At 49.4% G+C, this 16947-nt stretch overlaps 1 protein-coding gene across 5 annotated transcripts in view; it reads right to left on the bottom strand.

Moving 5' to 3' along the window:
- Positions 1–16947, bottom strand: part of LOC135918847 (glutathione hydrolase 1 proenzyme-like) — a 607262-nt gene that overhangs the window by 313974 nt on the left and 276341 nt on the right. The window lies entirely within an intron of this gene.

Below are 16947 nucleotides of genomic sequence, written 5' to 3'. Positions count from 1 at the left end.
CTCGCAGTAGGCATGTCTTGCTTAAGAACCGGGCAGGGGGTCAGAAGATGCATTAAGGCGTGCTGTGGCAGCCTCTAACGAACAATGACGTACGCATTGTAGAGGAAGATTTCAATGATATAGTTGGTTGTCGTAGTCAGTGCTTTTGTTCGTGGTTGGCGCTCGTGCTGGGAGTCAGTGTCCTGCTTTAACGATCGGTCCCAAATGCCGGTGACTAATAAACGCATTTACAAGTGATGGAGGGGCCTTCGGCCTAAAACTTCAATCCCGGAACTTCGATCCCGTAATTAAAGTAGTAACTTAGGGTGATCAAAAATACAGAGTCAAGAAAGGTGTACAAACACAAGTGCTACTCCCAGCAGTTTAATGGCAGGATAGAATCGAACTTATTCTTCTTGTACCACATGCCTCTTGTCACGCATGCGTATACTAAGCAAAAGAGAATAGGCCCATCTACATCAAAGGTGGTTGCGCCAGAAGTCAAATTTGGCATCTAGTAATACGATGCCATTCCGCCGACCACACGACTTTCCGTGAGAAACTAACAATCTACTACACCTAGAATGGTTCGTCTCAAATGCATTTGCTTATTGACCCCTTTTATGTAATTAATTGATAATAATTCGTTCTCACGCATAATATGTTTTTAATAGTATTTATGTACTATATATTCTGTTGTATATTATGGTTTCTTTACAGTAATTTGATGTTACTACTGCTTGCTCGGTTCCCTCCTGAGCGTTGTTTCCGTTTCTATTCTTCGTCTATCTTTCCTTCCTCTTTTCCCTCTTTAGCGTGATGAGTTCCTCATACTTTGTTTGCCCCCGCCTTATGTAATGCCTCCGGGCCTTTAAGGCTTCAATAAATGAAATGAAAAAAAAATATAGAAGGGCCACTAATTCACCTATCTCTGTTCCTCTTGACAAGGACGGCCTCAAGTGCAAACATAGAAGAGCTGTTGCCACTCCTGCCCAGAATAGTAATCTGAGAAAATCGAGCATCACACCAACACGCGGCAACATGACCTACCATATTCGTGCCCTTATCCTGATTTATGTTTGTTTTTGGCGCATGTTCTCTTATAGGTCATTCACGCCACGCTTGGTTTGCACAATGTAGAGCTGCCCACAAGGGTGCAAGGGAATTGCTTATACAACCCCCCTGGAGCACTTAACCAAAGGCTTCTCATGGCTCGTGTGGCAGCCAGGCCTGCCCTCACAGCAAACTGGAAAGCACAGCTTCCAAAACTTGTTGGGTACAGCGAAAATCAGAAGAATATCATGATGGTTAGCAACATTTTTGAGGTTAAAATTATGGGGTTTTAGTTGCCAAAACCACTTTCTGATTATGAGGCACGCCGTAGTGGAGGGTTTCGGAATTTTCAACCACCCGGGGTTCTTTACCGAACACATAAATCTAAGTACACGGATGTTTTCGCATTTCACCCCCATCAAAATGCGCCTGCCGTGGCCGGAATTTGATTCCGCAACCTCGTGCTCAGTAACTTAACACCTTTTTAAGGTGACACCTTGTGCACGTAGGGTATAATCTCCGATCTCACCTTCGGTCGTTGGACCTCTGCTCTTGCCCTTCGTGCTCCAAGGTTTACTTTTGCAGATGACACTCTACTATAGCGTTGACGAACGGCAAAGGTATACCAGCTGCCGAAAGGCGTCCAACTTGGTTTGAGAAACTAGAAGCATTTGGGGCATGCACGATTTTCCCAAAGCTAATTCCAAACAAAGACAACCTACTGCTCGTGTCACCGCGTCAGAATGTGCGGAATCATACAGCAGCAATTGCTTCAAGGCTCGTGGTTGATAGGCCCAGCAGATGTGACCAGCTTCAAAATACAGCCGGTCTAAAGATGAAGACCTGTGGCGTCACGAATTCGATGCCTAAGGAGTAGCCTTGGCTGTTAAAAGCTTCTAAAATGAGAGAAGGGGCTGTAGAGCCAGCCTTAATGTACAAAAGCAGAAAAAATCAACATACCTTAAAGAATTTAGAACGTAACCCCCATTAACAACAAGCTCTAAATACCTATCAACGAAAGACAAAAATATGTCGCACAAGATAGGAGCGACACATGAACCCATACACACTGCTATATACAATGACTTCTTTATTTTATATATACACACACATATATATATATATATATATATATATATATATATATATATATATATATATATATATATATATATATATATATATATATATATATATATGTATATATATGTGTGTGTGTCAGTCACATAAGTCGTGCCATTTTTATGAAAGTCGAGGAATGGTAAAAATTTCCACTGACAGGCCCGAAGTGGACCACGTCATAGTACCTAATACATTCCCCCAAAGAAACCAGAAGCTAATTCTGAGGTACTGCGTAGGAATGATCTTCTACGCCAACAGAAAACTATACTTAATGACGTCATGAAACTTAACAAATCGCGCAACCTCCGCAGAAATTTTCACACGGGAAGGATCGCCCAGGCGTAGCTTCTTCAGCTTGTGCAAAAGCAAAAAGCTCACGCAGTGCTGCCACCACGCGTGGATGTGACGTTCGATTTTCTGAGACTACTATTCTGGGCAGGAGCGGCAACGCCTCCTCTAGACTTGCACTTCAGGCCTTCTTTATCAATAACGATAGGGATAGGTGTATAAGCAAGCCTTCTCTCGCCTTATTCGGTGCCGAATTTGACTTGTGGCGAAACCGCCTTTGATGTGCATTGTCGCTTGGTATGCGCATGCGTGACAAAAGGGTATGACGTAATAGTTCTGCGGAAACCCGCAAAGTGGAGAGAGGTATTTATTTAAGGAAACATGAGGCATCCACCCAATCGTAGAAATTGCCACAAAGGAAACCCATATGGGTTCCTCTAAAGAAAAGCCTCGCACTTGCCGACAAACTAGTGCCGGTCCGGGACTCGAACCCTGGACTCGCTCCCGAAACCACCGCACTTCCAAGGGAGCCATTCTACCATCTGAGCTAACGAGGCGGTCAGCGGATGGCAGGGCGAAGTCCAATTGGTCAACAACACGAAGCAAACTCAAGAGTTTGATGTATTTGACGCAAGAGTTTGAGGTAAGTGCCTCTCTCCACCTAGCGGGTTTCCGCAGAACTATTACGTGAAACTCTTGTTGCTTCGAGTTCACAAATTCGACTTCGCCCAGAAACCTGGTAGCCGCCTGGTTAGCTCAGATGGTAGAGCGGCTGCCTCGAAAAGGGGGTGGTCCTAAGTTCAGTCTCGCACCAGGGCGAATTTGTCTTTAACTGCGAGGCTTTTCTTTCGATGAACCACTATAAGCTTCCTTTCTAATAATTGCTATGACTGGCTGGATGTCTCCGTTTCCTTTAAACAAGAGGGTATATATGTACGATTCTTTCTTTCCATTGAACAGCAGGGACTAGCGCTTGTCTTTTCCCACTTGTCTCTGTGGTTTTCATCGCACTAAGTTACTACTTCACTTACGGAAAACCAACTTGCCCAACAATCAACTCTGCTATCCTGAGCCCTATGCTCAACGACGCCTGAAGACGCATCTCAGCAAACCCCTCCTACTTCATCCGAGCAACTGCCCCCTCCCTCCATCATGTGATCTGCGGTGCTTCGCCACAGGGACAGTATGCATATTCGGTATTAAAATGGAGTGGACATTTAATGAAACTTGAAGGAAGCATTAAATATTCACACTTCCGCCCGAAAGGCGAAGCACCGATTGAGATAGGAAATTATCAGAAAGTAGTACGAAGTAAGGATAGCAGTTTTATCAGCCGTATAAACTTGTAAATATTCGCTTACTAATTACATTAACAATGACATAATGTGTATGCGGGACTGAACGAGTACGTAGAAAGGAACACACACACAAATACAGCGCTGTGTTTATGTGTCTGCTTCCTTTTACGTCCTTGTTCAGTTGCGTTTACACATTCTATCATGGATTCAAACCAAATAGCCCGTCAACGTGTTTTAACAAAATTAACCAGTACCGTGTCACGTGCGCACATGTAAACATGAACACAACACGCTCGATGAGCGCGGAAGCTCGCTGGTAAATTGTGGAGGGAGGAATCGCGGCATCAGCAAATGAATTGAACTTCATGCATTTCTCGCTTCAACCAGAACGAAACGTCTAAAGCGCAGCGCATTCAAAGCTACCGGAACGACGCACACTCCCCAAACATCGCAGATCGCTTTGAAGATGAGGTCCACGCGCGCGCGCACATTGGCCACGCTTTTCAAGACACAGGAGCGCCGGAAACGCGTCCCTGCAGCGTCTACCAAGTGCGTGGACTATGGCGTCCGCGATTCGCGTGGCTAACGCCATAGTAGACGCCGCCGTTGTCTACACTCCGTACGGAGCGGCCGGCCAAGAGGACATCAAGGCACCCTAGCAGTCACCGGAGAAGAACGCCCCTACTCCCTCGCCTGACCCCCCTGCGTCGCGCGAGACAGGAGAGGGCACGCAACCGGGCCGCGTTCCTCGCTCGCGCACGTGACATTGAACCAGGTTCGCCGGCTCACAGGGCTCACCGTCACAAGATTTCATTCATACGGAACCTAACGGCGACTCCAACGCCGTTGGCAGAAAGGCGCCTGGAGGGCTCATATTGTAACGGGTATGTCGGAAGTACAAACAGGCTGTATTTACAATATGAATATACAAGCAGAGTCAATGTGGTTAAAATTGCTCTCCAGCAATAACACACAGCAGCCAGCATCTCGCGATTTTCTTCCTTTCTCTTAGTTTATCCTTCCATAACAGGACTGCCGGGTGCTGAAGCGCCGTCTCGGCCCATGTTAGGCGAAGAACTGTGAGCGAAGTATGGCTTCCACTCCGAAACGTGCACGATGTCAGCAGGCGTCGGACTTGAGGTTGAATCTAACTGCAGCGGGGAGATCTCATAACTGATGTCGTTAACTTGACGTAGGATATCATAGGGCCCTGTATAGCGAGAGAGAAGTTTCTGAGAGAGGCCGACCCGATGACGTGGGCACCAAAGGAGAACCCCCGCAGCTTGGGCGAACTTAACATCACGAATGCACCGGTCATAACGCTCTTTTTGCATATGCTGCGAGGCTGACAAACGAGATCAGCCGTCTTGACGTGCCGTGTGGGCACGATCCATTACTTCACGAGCCTACTCAGTTGCAATACGTCGCGCAGAAGGTAAGATGGCGTTAAAGGGCAATGTGGAGTCACGACTACACAAAAGCAGAAAGGGTGAATATCCTACGGTATCATGTCGGGACAAGTTATGCGCGAATGTCACGCAGGCCAGCGTGGCGTCCCAGTTGCGGTGATCGTTGCAGACTTACATCGAAAGAATCACCTTGAGTGTTCCGTTGAGACTAAGACCGTTCGTTTCTGGGTGGCAGGCGGTGGACAGGTTGCGCTCAGTGGTACAAGAGCGGAGGGGATCGTCGTCAACTCGAGACGAGAACGGGTCGAGTTGGGATCGAGGGGATCGCTCGACTGCATCGAGGGAAAACTGAAGTGTTGCTGAAAAACTTCAGCCAGGAGTTCAAGAACATCAACAAGGGCACGACGATCGCGTACATCGAGGAAGTTCTGGAAACCAGTAATGCGTTTGTTCTCTCAGACTCCGCCGCATCTACCCCGATGACGATGGTTGCCGAAGCAGACTACGACATCAATCCAAGTCTCCCCGTGATTAAGCAACAGCAGCTCAGAAGTCTGCTCCGACGATACAAAGGCTGCTTTTCGACGACATCGAGGATTTGACAAACACCAGTCGCAGAGCATCGCATAGTCAGCGAGGAGTGCACTCAACCACTCCACCAGAGACCTTACCGAGTTTCGCCGGGAGAACGTGCAGCTATAAGAGAACAAGTCGACGAAATGCTGCGCAACGACATCATCCAGCCGTCGAAAAGCCCGTGGGCATCCCGTGTTGTCCTGGTAAAGAAAAAGGACGGAACCCCGCGTTTCTGCGTCGATTATCGTAGTCTGAACAAGATCACGAAGAAGGACGTATACCCCCTCCCACGAATAGACGACACATTGGATCGGCTCTGCAACGCTAAATACTTCTCGTCGATGGACCTTAAGTCTGGCTATTGGCATATAGAAGTCGACGAATGAGGTCAGTGACCATCACGCGTTGTGTTGGCTAGCAAATATAAAGAATCCTTCAGGACGACTGGTGCGGTGGAGCCTCAGACGACAAGAATACGACATCACTGTAACCTACAAGTCCGGACGAAAACACTCCGATGCCGATTGCCTATCACGCTCCCCCATTGACCCGCCGCCGCAAGACGACGAGAATTACGACGCCTTCCTTGGAATGATAAGCGCGGAAGACTTCGCTAAACAGCAACGGGCAAACCCGGAGCTAAAAGGGTTCGTCGAATATTTGGAAGGGCACACCGACGTTGTCCCCAGGGCATTTAAGAGCGGATAATCTTCCGTCATGCTTCAAAACAATCTACTCGTGAAGAAGAACGTCTCACCAGTCCGCGCCAACTAAAGTCTTGTTGTCCGGTCAGGACTTCGTCCAGAAGCATTGCACGCCCTACATGACGATGCGACCGCTGGACACCTCGGATTTTCCCGGACACTATCGAGGATACAAGAAAAGTATTATTGGCCGCGCCTGACCGCCGACGTCGCCCGTTATGTGAAAACATGCCGAGACTGTCAGCGACGCAAGACACCACCGACAAGGCCAGCCGGATTACTACAACCAATCGAGCCTCCTTGCCGACCGTTCCAGCAGATCGGGATGGACTTGCTGGGACCCTTCCCGACATCAACAACCGGAAATGAGTGGATCGTCGTGGCGACGGATTACCTCACCCGCTTTGCTGAAACTGAAGCACTGCCGAAAGGTAGCGCAGCCGAAGTGGCGAAATTCTTTGTCGAAAACGTCCTGCTGCGACATGGCGCCCCAGAAGCCCTCATCACCGACAGAGGAACGGCCTTTACAGCGGAGCTCACCCAAGCCATTCTGAAATACAGTCAGACAAGGCACAGGAGGACAACGGCTTACTATCCGCAGACAAATGGTCTTACGGAGCGGCTGAATTAGACCCTCGCCGACATGCTAGCGATGTACGTCGACGTCGAACACAAGACCTGAGATGCCATCCTGCCGTACGTAACATTCGCTCACAACACGGCGGTGCAAGAAACAACACAGATCACGCCATTTAAGCTGTTTTACGGCAGGAACCCGATGACGACGCTCGACGCCATGCTGCCGCGCGTCACTGACGAGGAAAATCTTTACGTCGCTACCTATCTACAGCGCGCCGAAGAAGCCCGACAGCTTGCCCGCCTGCGAATCAAGAACCAGCCGAGGACCGACAGCCGACACTACAACTTCCGACGACGCTTCATCGAGTACCAGCCCGGTGACCGTGTTTGGGTTTGGACTCCTATACGCCGACGAGGACTGAGCGAGAAGCTTTTGCGTCACTATTTCGGACCGTACAAGATCATCCGACGTATCGGCGCACTGGACTATGAGGTCGTGCCAGATGGCATTTCGCTATCACATTTCACCGCTCACGACCTGAAATAGTCCACGTTGTGCGACTCAAGCCGCACTACCAGCGTTAATAAACTTTGGGGGCTTCGCGTTACTGACCTTTTGATTTTGTTTCTTTTCGTTGTTTTGTTACATATGTTTAATAACCGTCCTTTTGTGTTTCGCTCTCTTGTATTTGTAGCATCAGGACGATGCTTTTTTTAAGAGGGGGGTATTGATACGCGTACTTATCTTTATCGGACAACCACGTTTCCCCGCCTAACAAATGTAATCGCACAGCGTGGGACGCGCCTGCAAAGTTTCTGGAAAGTTATCGATGCTTCTATCCGCTGTCTGTTGTCGCCGAACCTTATGTTATCTGATTTCATCACCTGAAGCGAATGGTGTAGAACTTTGTGGAAGGCACGCGGGTCCAAACAATTAGTCTGGAACATTCGAAGTCTGCTCTATAAAAGCCGGTGCGCTTGACCCGCTGATCCGATTTTCGACGATCTCCGACCGTGTTCGCCGCTATCGTTGTGCTGTCAGTGTAGCCTCTTTTGTGGGCACAGGTTGGCCCACTAAAGGTTAGTTTTGTGTTTCACAGTATTGCTACTGTGTTCTTTGACGTCACGACCACGTGACAATATCGTGCCCATGAACCTTTCCAACGTTGCGGGCGAGCGGGCGTTACACAACCTGAAAGGCATCACGTTAAACTCGTATAGTCCGTCGGGAGTTACAAATGCTGTCTTTTCTCTGTCGTCCTTGTGTATAGGAATTTGCCAGAAACCTGACCGTAAATCCATTGAGGAAAAGTAAGATGCCGCAAAGAGACAGTTGATGGCGTCGTCAATTCGTTGGAGCGGATATACATCTTTCTTAGTAACGGCGTTTAGGCGACAGTAATCAACACAGAACCGCCACGTACCGTCTTTGTTCTTCACCAATATCACGCGGACTGCCCAAGGACTAGATGATTCTCGAATGACGCCTTTGCATAGCATTTCTTGGACCTGATCGCTTATTATCTTGCGCTCTGACGGGGATACACGATACGGTTTTCGTCGGATTGGCTGGGCGGCCCCTGTGCTGATGCGGTGACGAGTTCTGGACGCAGGAATTGATGGCGGGCCAGCGTGCGGCGTGACGTCGAATACCGAGGTATGTTTTGTAAGCAGGGCCATCAAAACTCGACGCTCGTGATCGCTGAGTGACTTATCAATCATGGAAAATATCTTCGAGCTCCCGGGGCTCGAGACACTGGTTGCTCCTCCATCGGGGAGCTCTGTAAGTACTGCTACCGATACGGGCTAGTCTTCCTTAAACGTGGCAACCTTTAGGCCTTTAGGTAGCAGTGCCGCTTCAGTGGAACAGTTTAGCGCCCACAGCCCCGCGCATCCATTGGTACTGAGACCACGCAGTGCGGAACTAACACGTTTTTCTTGAGGCAGTTCCGATGTACAGGATGCACTGCAGCATCGAACGAGGTAGGAGTCGGAGATGAAGAGGCGACGGCAGCACGCATCGCGGATAAGGCGGGCACAACTGTATCCTCACACACGCACAACACACTGTCCTGGCAAGCTTCACCTTCAAAGAGAACAGGTGAAACACTGGTGTCGACACTGAGTTCTCCCGTCTGGCAGTCAACATTCGCACCACACAGTTGCAAAAAGTCAATCCCTTGAATCACGTCATGCGAGGAGCGAGGAAGAACAGTAAACTCTGCATTAAAAACTTTCCTACCCAAAGACACATCCACGTTACACACACCAACCGGGTGTAATGACTCACCACTGACTCCACGGAAACTTGTGCACTGGTCCCGGCGAAACATAACCTTGCGTCCCAGAAGGCCTTTAAACCCCAGACTCATGACCGAGACAGTTGCTCCCGTGTCGACTAAAGCCATTGTAGAGACCCCATCAATCAGTACATGAACCTTATTCTTTAGCATGAAAATAGTTGGAGGCAGTTGAGTCAGCAGCACACATTTCCTAGCGACCTCACCTCCATCGGCCGCGCTGGCTAGTTTCCCGGCGGGGGAGACATGAAACGGCGCCGAAGCGATGGTGATGTGAATCGCGGTCGAGGGGATGGTGATCGTCAGGCTCGGAAGGCTGGTGGTGGCGTCAGAGTACGGTTGGAGGCAGGGGAGCGGTAGCGCTTCCGGGTTCTTTCTTCTCCAACGTAGGTCTCCTGGGCGGTGCATCGGTCCTTTCGAAAGCGGCTTCCTGAAGTGGAGCCTCATGGCCACAGAGTGCGCAGTGCACGGCCGCTAGACCGCATAGTCGGCGCTGACGGTCCGTAGTTTGATGCTCGGCGTCGGCTACAGTACCTAGCTATACGGCCAGGCATGCCACAGCAGTAACACACTGGCGATGGGCGAACTTCCGAATGCGGATTGAAGTATTCTGCCTGACGACATCGGTTGAGGGTTACGAGGCTCTTCCCCTTGAAAGTCGTAGGTAGTGGCGAGTCTTCGCGGACGAAAGTTGCGTGGGCGTGGATCAAAACGTTGAGGGGGCGAATCATTGCGTGGTGGTTCGGTCGTAATGTAATGGGGTTCGTCTCTGGAGCCGGTAAGATCCGCGACGTTCACCGAGTAGTTCCAAGTAGCCGAAGGGGGTTCCCAAAGAGTGTCTCGGAAAACGGAGGAGCTGCAACGTGGCGCCGCATAACGTGCCTGTTCGTCATGTCGCTGGAGCTCCTCGCGGACTATCTGACGGATGGCGGACGAAAGGTCTGGGAGCGGAGGACTCGTGTCAACACTTGCTACAGACGTTACATTGGCCAGCCGTCCAAACTTTGGTGTAATTCGGCGAGTCTTCAGCGCCTCGAACGTACGGCAGGGCCGTATCAGTTCTGATACAGTGTGCAAGTTCTCTTTACCAATGAGAAAGTTGTACACGTCTTCCGCTATTCCTTTTACCACGTGCCCCACTTTATCTTCCTCTGTCATTTGAGGGTTGACGGTGCGGCACAGCTTCAAAATTTGTTCGATGTAGGTAGTGCAAGTCACGCCGGGTACCTGAGCTCTCTGGGCTAATGTGAGTCCCGCACGTTTCCTCTTTGCGTCCGAGTCACCGAAACACTTTTTGATCTCCTCAACGAAGCGTGTCCATGTAGTTAGCATGTCCGCGTGGTTGTCATACCATACCAACGCCGTGCCGGCCAAGAAGAAAACAACGTTCCTAAGCTGACTGGCAGCGTTCCAGTTATTGTATTGGCTTACCCTTTCGTAATGGGTTAGCCACTCCTCTACATCTTCCTCTGCCTTCGCCGAGAACTTGCGTGGCGTTCGGTAGTGCTGGATAGGGACTGGGCTCGCTGAGGCACTGCTGGTGAGGTTATTTTGCTCTGTAGCCATGATTAAGCACGACGGCGAAATTCCGGCGAGGCGACGGCTTCGGCGTAGCTCTTGTGCTGGTGGCTCCGTTGTAGGTCGTGGGAGTTACCCCACACAGCTCCACTAAATGTTACACACGAAGTGTTCAATGCAATACCAGATGAATCTGGTTGATAGGCGTGGTTGTTGAAGAGCGGTCTCGCGGCAGCTTGGCTAACGTCGTTCTCCTTTTTCTTTCATCTGGTTGTCTGTGCGGCAGGCGTGGTTCATGACAGCTTCTGACAGTATAAAACCGGCGACAAAACAAGCTAACTATAGGCCTATATCCATTACGTCTGTTGTATGCAAACTACTTGAACACGTGTTATCTTCGAAAATCCTGCCGCACATGGCTAGCAACCACATTCTATTTGCAAACCAGCATGGTTTTCAGCGAGGCTGGTCACGTGAATCCCAGCTTCTTGAACTAACTGCAGACATTCACCTTAACCTTAACGAACTTACACAAACTGAGGCCATATTTATCGATTTTGCTAAAGCCTTTGACCGTGTGGCTCATAACCACTTCGTATCTGAAATGAAGCTGATTAATGTTGACGAAAAAGTAATAAACTGGGTTAAAGAATACTTAGGTAACAGATGACAAGCTGTCATAATTAATAATGTCCGTTCGTCATTTCAACCCGTTCAGTCTGGTGTGCCTCAAGGTTCCGTTTTGGGACCCACTCTGTATTTAATTTTTATAATTGACATTCATCAGGGTATAGACTCGGAAATCCGGTTATATGCCAATGACTGCGTTCTGTATCGGTCATTATATGTAAGGCTGACTGTGATAAATTGCAAATTACTTGAACAGGATTGAAAGATGGTGCCCAGATTGACAAATGAGCGTAAATAGCTCAAAACCTAAACTCGTGAGATTAACTACTTGCAGTTAAATTAAGAAACACATGCTTTCGTAATGGTGAAGCTCTAGAAACTGCAGAATCATTTAAATATATTGGTGTTCATCTTTCTCCGACTTTGTCTCGGCATAAACATGTGGGTTGTATTGTTTCCGCTGTATGCAAATCTCTTGGCTTCATTCGTCATACGCATCATCAGACTAATAGTGATACCAAGCTTCTTGCATATACCACCGTATTTCGTTCAAAGCTTGAGTATGCCTGATTTATATTGACATGTGTACTTGGTCGTCTTTATCGGGCGACACGTTTCACTGCCTAACAAATGTTTTGCAATAAGAAATTATGCAAATGTTAATAACAAATTGCGCTAATGTTAACAATGTGCGACGTTACAGTTCACAACCGCGCATCTAACCACCTACCAGTGACTTCCGGTGTACCACAAGGATCTGTTCTTGGACCCGTACTCTTCTTCATACACATTAATCACCTACCCCTGCACGTGTCTTGCAACGTTCGTTTGTTCGCAGACGAGTGCGTCATTTATAGAACAACTACTAGCACGTCTAACCAAGACTTACTTCAGGAGGACATTAACTATTTACAGCAATGGTGCGACCGGTGGTTAATGGAACTTAATCCTAAGAAATGCAACTTGATGGTATTTTCTCGTCGGCGCGACCCATTTCCTTACCAATACACAATTAATAACATTCCCGTGTGTGGTGCGCAGTCTTACAAGTAGCTAAGTGTTACTATATCTAACAACTTATCCTGGCGAACACACGTCAGTAACATTATTTCATCTGCTAACAAATCGCTGGGTTTTCTCAAGCGTCATCGCGTGCCCCCAAACCCAAAACTACTGGCCTACCAGTCAACAGTCCAACCGTAACTGGAATATGCATCTGCCATATGGAATCCGCACCAAACATATCTCATTAACGCACTCGAAGACGTTCAAAACCGCACCGCAAGGTTCATCCGTTCTAATTATTCGTATGACGTGAGCGTATCTTGCAGAAAGAATTGAATTTACATCCCCTTTGTACGCGACGGCGCACTGGAACCCTTTCACTTTTCCATAAGTTTTATCACAGCTCGCTTAATCAACCACCCTGCATCCTCCCCGAAGCCCGAACATCTCGTCGTACACACCACACTTTTCAAGTGCGCCGCCCTCGCAAGCGCACTGTTACCTTTTTCGCCTCATTCCTTTGCCATGCCACTACAGATTGCTAGAATCTGCCACACCAAATCTCTGCCATCATTTGCCCTTGTACGTTCATGGAGAGTGTCACTGCGCCCTTTTTAGAGTGAAAATGACTTGTGTTACCAGACTTATATGCTCGTGCAACTTTAGTTTGTATTACTTAGGCCTCTGTATTTACGCTGACGTACGTAACACTGTAGCACATGCAGTTTTTTGTTGTGGTTTGCGTGTTCAGTTATGCATTATGCATAATATTTACTAATGTATTCCAACACCTTATGTAATACCCCTATCAAGGGGTCTTTAAGGTAATAAAATGAAAATGAAATGAACGGAAATCACACAGCGCAGGACGCGCTTGCATGTATCGGAAGTTTCTGGAATGTTATCGATGCTTCCATCCGCTGTCTGTGACCGAACCTTGTGTAATCTGATCGCGTGTGTGCGGGACGCAAATAATGTAGAACTTTGTAGAAGGCACGTGGGTCCCAGCAATTACTCTGGAACATTCGACGACTGCTGTATAAAAGCCGACGCGCTTGACCCGCTGATCAGATTTTTGGCGATCGCCGACCGTTTTCGCCGCTATCGTTGTGCTACAAGTGTAGTCTTTTTTGTGGGCACAGGTTCACCCAATAAAAGTTAGTTTTGTCTTTCACACTATTGCTGATGGGTTTTTCAACGTCACCACCACGTGACATCTGGTGGAGTTGCTTTTCGTTCATGTGCCGGACGCCCTCGACAAGCCGTGATCCAAGCCCGAACCACAAGGAGAACACCAACGTAGTTCTGGACCATCGAGCAAGCCGCCGTCTTCAACAGCTGCCCCTGGAGCACGGACTTGCACCTGAGAAGGCCAAGAAGATTGTGGCCAAGGCAAACCCAATGGCAGCCCCATCGTCCTACAGCAGCCCAGGGAGCCTCCGACGTTCCGCTGTTCAACATTCGAGGACCCGGAAACCTGGATTGAGACGAATGAGAGGGTCGCTTCATTTAACAGCTGGAACAGCGACGACAAGCTGCGACAGGTCTTCTTCGCATTGGAAGACGCTGCCAGGACGTGGTTCGAGAACCGAAGATGTGTAGTGTTTTATGGCGCAAGGGCCAGGTATGGTCAAAGAGCGCCAGGTTTGAGAACCGAGAAGCCACCTTAACGACCTGGGACCTTTTCCGAAGCGGCATCCTGCAGACATTCACAAGTGTCGTGCGCCGAGAACCAGCCCAAGCACTACCAGAATCCCGAGTGCAGCTGCCCATTGAGACCACCGCGATTTTTACAGAATAAATGAGCTGCCTATTCCACCACGCCGACCTGGAAATACCCGAGGAAAAGAAATTCCGCCTACTGATGCGTGGTTTAAAGGAGGAACTTTTCGCCGGAATGGTACGAAGCCCACCGAAGTCTGTCGACAGTTTCTTCGCGAGACCACTAGTGTCGAGAAGACACTGGAAATGCGGAACCAGCAATTCAACCGCCGCACGAACTCGACAAGCTACGCCGTAGTTCAGTCACTGGCCACCGACGACCTGCGCGAGACTATCCGAGCGCTAGTGCGGAGGAGCTAGAGGAAGAGCTACAGAAGCTGTTCAATTCATTACAGTCTCAAGTGGCTTCGATTGCCAACGCCGTCCGTGAGGAGCTCCAACAACACCATGGAGTAGCCCCTGAATCACCGCAGCTTCAGCCTCAAGCGATGGCATACACAGCTGTAGCTCGCCATCACGTACCCCCTCAGCACCCACGGCAGGGCCCAGTGACGACACAGTTCTATCGTCCGCCACCAGCACGCCAACCCATCGCCCCCCGCAGCATTCCAAGGAAGACTCATGTTTGGCGCGCCCTTGACCACCGTCCGCATTGCTATCACTGCGGAGAAGCCAGGCACATCTACCGTCGATGCCCATACCGGGAGTTGGAACTCCGAGGGTTCGCCGTAACAGGCCGCGACCACAGATTGACGAACGGCCTCGTGATATCGCCGACTACCTCGGCGCGACTCAGTGGAGCCCTCGACGACCATCCCGTTTGCCATCACCAGGCCGCTACCTGTCGCCGCAGCGCCGACCATACATTGACCTAGTCCGGGACGGCTCTGCGACCCCATATCCGGAAAACTAAAAGCAGCAACCGATGGAGGTGCGATTGCTGTTCGTCGAACTGACGAAGATCCCCCGCCGCCGTCAAAGACGACGAAGAGACCATCTCGATGACAAAATAACGAATCGCCACCACCCCGACGAAATCAGGAAGCCAAGACTACAACCACGAAAGACGACTTGACCACGCGACGTTCCAGCTTCAGTTCACCACGACGCAGCCGTGATCCGACGCCAAGACCTAACTGCAACGCCAGACAAAGAACCACAGAATTCGACGTGCTTCTCGACGGCCACGCAGTTACCGCCTTAGTGGACACAGGGGCCGGTTACTTCGTAATGAGTGGACACATCGCCGCCCAGTTGATGAAAGTTAAAGCTACATGAAAAGGCCCGCAATTTCGAACCGCTGGAGGACACCTCATTACGCCGACTGGAATCTGCACTGCATGAATTACCGTTCATCAACGGACTTACTCTGCCACCTTCGTTATCCGCTAACAGTGTTCACGAGACGTAATTCTCGGCATGGACTTCCTGAACCAAAATGGCACAATCATAGACCTTAAGTCAAAATCGATAACGCTGTCGGAATATCAAGCGATACCGCCGGAGAGCTCTCGTCGTCACCACGCCTTGAGTGTGCTCAAAGTTTAAGTGAGCATCCCGCCACGCTCCAGCATTATTATTTCCGATGGCTTCGAAATACCCGCGGACGTAGAAGGCATCATCGAGGGCGATTAACATCTACAGCTCGACCGTGAAATTTGCGTCGCAAGAGTGTTCGCTCGACTCCAGGGAGTGAAAGTGGTAGTGATGCTAACAAACTTCAGCCAAGAGTTCAAGCACTTGAACAAGGCCACGACAATCACGTACATCGAGGAAATTGTGGAAACCAACAATGCCTTTGTCCTCTCGCATTCTGCCGCATCTACCCCGATAAGCATAATCTCCAAACCAGACTTCGATGTAAATCGAAGTCTTCGTATGAGTAAGCAGCAACAGATCAGAAGCCTTCTCCGACGATACAAAGACTGCTTTTCGACGTCATCGAGGATTCCACAACCACCAGTTGCAAAGAATCGCATAATAACCGAAGAGTGCGCTCGACCACTCCACCAGAGCCCTTACCAAGTTTCGATGCGAGAACATGAAGCTATTATGCAACAAGTCAACGAGATGCTGCGCGACGACATCATCCAGCCGTCGAAAAGCCCGTGGGCATCTCCTGTTGTCCTGGTGCAGACAAAGTACGGAAAGCTACGCTTCTGCGTCCATTATCATCGACTGGCCAAGATCGCGAAAGATGTGTAGCCCCTTCCACGGATAGACGACGCATTAGATCGGCTCTGCATCGCTAAATACTTCTCGTATAGGTGGCCTCAAGTCTGGCTACTGGCAAATAGAAGTCGACGAGAGAGATCGCGAAAAGATCGCCTTCACCACGCCAGACGGCTTTTACGTGTTCAAGGTCATGCCATTCGTACTGTACTCAGCGCCTGCAACGTTTCAGCGCGTCATGGACGCGGTGTTAGCAGGATTGAAGTTGCAGACGTGGCTTGTTTATTTGTATGACGTCGTTGTCTTCGTCGGAAATTTCGACAATCACCTTAGGCGGCTTGCGAAAGTATTAAAGGCTGTCAAGTCATCAGGGCTCACTCTGAAGCCAGAAAATTGGCGCTTCGCTTACGATGAACTTCTATTCCTAGGCCACGTCATCAGCAAATCTGGAGTACGCCTCACCTGCAGAAGACAGGTCCCGCAGCCAGTCGACAAGAAGGCAGTGCGCAGATTTCTTAGCATGTGTGCCTACTACAGGCGCTTTGTCAAGGACGTTTAAAGCACCGCGGAGCCGCTAAAACATCTAACCAAA

This window comes from Dermacentor albipictus, chromosome 9 (assembly GCF_038994185.2).
Source record: "Dermacentor albipictus isolate Rhodes 1998 colony chromosome 9, USDA_Dalb.pri_finalv2, whole genome shotgun sequence".
NCBI lineage: Eukaryota > Metazoa > Arthropoda > Arachnida > Ixodida > Ixodidae > Dermacentor > Dermacentor albipictus.
Note: the sequence above shows the minus strand (reverse complement) of the source record. Positions and strands in the feature narration are given on the sequence as shown.